This window comes from Pinus tabuliformis, chromosome 7 (assembly GCF_031772625.1).
Source record: "Pinus tabuliformis cultivar Carrire ecotype Pingquan chromosome 7, CPIR1, whole genome shotgun sequence".
Taxonomy (NCBI): Eukaryota; Viridiplantae; Streptophyta; class Pinopsida; order Pinales; family Pinaceae; genus Pinus; species Pinus tabuliformis.
The window spans coordinates 1,291,379,673-1,291,384,568 of NC_142293.1; the positions used below are offsets into that span (position 1 = coordinate 1,291,379,673).

Sequence of the window (4,896 nt, forward strand, 5' to 3'; positions counted from 1 at the left end):
ACAAACTTTGGGGCTTGAATGGATGATATTTCTTCTCAAAACTAGAGGGAAATTAAGAATCCTCGAGTTAGGATTAGAAGGAAGAAAGGAAGATAGGTCAACTTGCAGAGGGCAATTAAGAATCCTATACCAGGGACTTATTAGAGAAAACTACAGGGATAGAGGATTAGTTAAGAATTCCTTTATCGAAATAGTTTAGAAGAAAACATATAAATGATAGACTGTTGCTAGCAGAGAGAAATAAAGCTAATTCTCATACACTTTGAATATTTTACCATTTAGATTTAAGATGCATGAAACATTGAAACGTACAGAAAACACATAAAATCACAAGAATAGAATACTTATTTGTAATTATATTACACGAGAATCTAATGAAATGTCCTCAACTTTCATTCCTTTTCTAGTAAAAATCCAAGTTTGAGTACAAAAGCTTTCTCAGCTTGATAGCATAGAGTTACAGAGATGTTATAGAATCCACCCACAATACTTCGAATGGAGAAGTATTTATACAAAAATTACATTAAAAATATCTCATAACTACATGAGATTTATTCTAGCGAATACAAAATATCTTTTACAAAAAGATAGAGACAGATGTAAAATTATTGTTGCTGTCCCTTTATTTATGGAAGCGGTAGAGGTTGAAACTCTGATTTTCCTCTTGTTTTTGCTTTAGTAATTGTGTGCTGGATCTTTGCTTACTTTTCCCTACTGATACTCTTTACCTTTCTGATACTCTTTACCTGTTTACCAACCCTTACCTTAGTAAATATTTCTATTTACCTCTGAGTTACTGTTAGGGCTTAGATTTGCCTCAGGCTGAAAAGACAAGGTTCTAGGTCCACATCAAACCACGCTCAGCCTCATAGATAGCCCTACGAGGATAGGAGAGGGCTCTCTCCAGGTCACGCTCAGTAAAAATAAAAAATATGGTCTGAGATGACTCAAGATGAATACTAATTTTAGGCTAGTAAGTAAATATGAAAGAGGTAATTGATTGAATGGCTGAATTTTTCAGGCTGTATGGGACCAAAGGACCGCCTGAGCTAGGAAATTAAATTAAAGACACAGAATATTTCGTGAGGCAAGATAGGTAGGAGGTTTAGCAATCAGATTGAAGTAATATGGAGTGGAAAGATTGTTGAGAGGTTGAAAATGGCATAACTAATGGATCCTTTTCAAATAGAAGAAGTGACACGGAGGATGAACGCTTTTCCAAGGCAGAGCAAATAAAATGGATTCTACCTTTCTTACTTAAAAACATTCAACTGGAAATGATCATGAATGAAATGTAAACATAAAAGGATACATATGAAACAGAGAAAAAACACATTTTCTAAACTCATACCACAGGGATCTCATGAATCAGAGCTACATCATTTTTATTAATCTCCTGGCCAAACTGTATAGTGAATAACTGAGTTTTCTCTCCCACCGTTTCCCAGAAACTCCAACCCCTCACAAATGATTTCTCATACAATAAATAAAATTATCTATGGGAAAATAGATCGACACAAAATGAGGGATTATTTAATCATTATTAACAAACAAAAGATGAAGAGCCAGCCATTTGTTATAAAAGGGGGCAACGTTACATGTGAAATCTAATGATAACCAATGAAGAGGGAGAAACTGTAGTTGTATATCCCTTCTGAATCATAACTAAAGTTAGAAATATACCATCTATTCCTATTTCTTTGCCACGGTATATGTCTTTGTGGCGTTCGGTCTTTGACTTTTCACCTTCCCTGTTTGAATTAAAACCAATTTTTTATAATCAGCATCTAGATGTCTAGTTTTACAGGCATAACTCCCAACGTGTCCTGAGAGCATTCCATAGCCGCTGCATGCTCTATATTATTTCCATTCTCTCTGTTGTGGTAGATATTTTTGCTCTAAATTTAGACTTCGGTTGGTGTCGATGTCTCTCAATGGGTTTCTTTTCTGGAAAACGCTTAAAATGTTCCTGGCATTATTCCTTGTCTGCATATTGTTTGAAGGTGATGCCATTCAAAGGTCATATAGAACAATACTGCATTGTTGCTAGGAGTTTGAAAGAGTGGAGTGGCACAAAACGATCATCATGATCTGCTGTCAATAACATTGTAGCAAGATACTGCAAATTCTGTCCAAGTTTGTCCCATGTTGTCTTTACATTATGCAATTGTGAGTATTTAATCAACCAATGAAATTCTACCTCTTTATCTGAAGAGCCATAGTCAGTAGTCCAGAAATGGCCAATAATAAATTTATGGAAACACAACATGTCCATAAGACCCACATGATCCAGTGTGCAACCAAATAGGTCAGGTCTCTGATTTGTGCAAGCTGCAACAAGAAGTCCACCATTACTGCCTCCTTCAATACATAACTTTTTAGGTTGTGTATACCCCTCTGATACAAGGAACTCGGCGGCAGATATGAAATCATCAAAGCAATTTTGTTTTTTGGCAAGAGAGCCTGCTTTATGCCATTCTTCTCCATATTCACCGCCACCACGAATATTTGCAATTGCAAAAACTGCCCCTAGATGTCTTGAAATGACAATGCGATCAACGCTGAAGTTTGGGGTGATGCTATTGTTAAAGCCCCCATAACCATATAATAGAGCTGGATGAGAACCATCAAGAGCAATGTCTTTCTTGGATACAATGAACATTGGTATCTGAGTTCCATCCTTGCTGACTACAAAAACCTATTTAGCTTCAAACTCTGTTTGATCAAAGCCTGGAACAATAGTCTCTCTAAAAACTACTAACTCTGGTTTTACCACATCTAGGTTGCATCGATAGATAACACCAGGGATAAGAAAACTTGTAAAACCAATAAATATCTCCTTGTCTTTACGCCTCCTGATATTCCAGAAACTGACCCAATATATATTGGCACATTATGAAGCAAATTTCCATATTGCAAGTCTTGTATTTGCAAAACATACTTGGCATCGCTTAAATAGCTTAATAGAAGTTGATTTCCATTGACACAGAAAGTTGATTCAAGAACGTCCTTCTCAGATTCTCCAACAACGTCACTCCATGCTTCTGGCTACATAAGGGAATTTCTATTGGTTTGAAAAGTGAACAAAGTGCCATCATTTGCAACAGGATCATACGCTGCTTCAAAGTTATCAACAAGTTTTTGGAAAGGAAGCATCTCTTCCCTACCTTTGAAACCTTCAAGACCTTGAGGAAGAGCGTCAAGATCACAATAAAAGAGCATGTTCACCCAAGCAGAGCTTTCTTTAATATATAAAAGAACATATTGTAGGCTCTGTGCGCTGCGCACAAGCCCAGTGCGCCGCACGTGCCATGTGCGTCGTGCCCATTAAAAATAACACTGTAGAAGGAGGCCCAGCGTGCCGCGCTTGCTCCCAATGTGTCGCACAACCAACTCACCAACAGTCTGGTTGCAAAATTCTGTTTTCACCCTTCATAATTTTCCTCTTGGCTTAAGTGATGATTCTTGCGTGCAAATGGATTGTAGAAATAACGAATATTATGACCTGAACATTGATTTTTGGTTTAAAATAGCACACTTTCCATTGTTGCAGACTTTGACCCTTTGCATAAATCTTGTTATGGGAAACATATAAGAAGACACATGAAATATCCTTATGATGTGGGCTTTTTATTTTGTTTTCATTTGGCAAATTCTCTTTCCAATAATGTAGAACTTTGGCACTTTGAACTTTTCAAATGTGAACTTTGTTTTTTCATTTCTATCTGATTTTCTGAGCTTGAATGATAGCCTCTTGGTTGATTTGTGCAGGGATGATGGCCTTTGGACTTCGGCAAATGATCAGGAGAGGCTGCATGTGAAGTACTCCATGGTAAAATTACAAATTTATTACAAACATTAAAATTGACGATTTCTTCTTCAAAACAGAATTTTGAAGAAGAAATATCTTTGAGCATTATTGATGATGACAATCCTGAAATGAAAACTTATTAAAGACATCCTCATGGCCTGCGAGCATTATTTGACATTCTGAAGACCGAACCCTAGACCTAGTGACTAAAATAACTCTTTTGTTGACCTAGACATCAAACAGGAATGTAAATGACCTGAAAATTGATTCGACCAACAGACCTAAGCCAGCAGGATAAAGCATGAGGGGATTGAATAACAAGGTCCTTCCATCGGATTATGGCATGCCCCTAGCGAAATGCAATTGAGTGAATTGAGTGAGACACCTAAAAATGAAATGCAAAAATAGTTTTGATCTCTGACGGAGGACTTACAAGACCGACTCTAACAGTTACCATAGTAAATTATAGGATATCAGACATGCTGGTCCACCCTTCTTCATTTGGTATCTTCATCCTAATCAATTTCCTATATATTTCATTAGCTTCAGTGTATTTTGCAAAATTGTGCTGGACTGTGAATAGGTGCTTCACTTCATGCTCAATATAGAAAATATTTTCCAAACCATCATACAACACTTTTCCTGTGGGTAGTGCTTTCACTGTGGAAGAACTGGCCTGACTTTTAGCTTGTTTGTGCAGTTTATCAATGTAGTCATTATGATTCATCAGCTTGTCATTTATGACCTGTGGGCTTGGAAGTCCTTTATCCCTTAGAATGTCATATTTTACCATAAAATCATCTATGTCCTCTTGAATACTTTGACATCTTCTTTCCAGGTTAAGCATCAAGTTCTTTTTAGTAAGAACTTTCTTAATTTCAAGGATAGTACTAGTTCGATCCTCGATATCCCTTTGTTCCAACTGTTGCTTGCTTTTAATATTCAAGAAGTTTATCAATTGGGTTGCCTCTCCTAGTTTCTCTCCCAATTCTTCCCTGGTCTTCTATATATCCTTTGTAGCTAGTTTAACTAACTCAGTCTGTTAAAAAATGATTTGAATAGAAGACCAAATATCATGATGGAAT

At 36.6% G+C, this 4,896-nt stretch overlaps 1 pseudogene; it reads right to left on the bottom strand.

Moving 5' to 3' along the window:
• Positions 1 to 2,020: 2,020 nt before the first annotated feature.
• On the bottom strand, positions 2,021 to 3,436 carry LOC149252228 (uncharacterized; annotated as a pseudogene).
• Between the last annotated feature and the right edge of the window lie 1,460 nt (positions 3,437 to 4,896).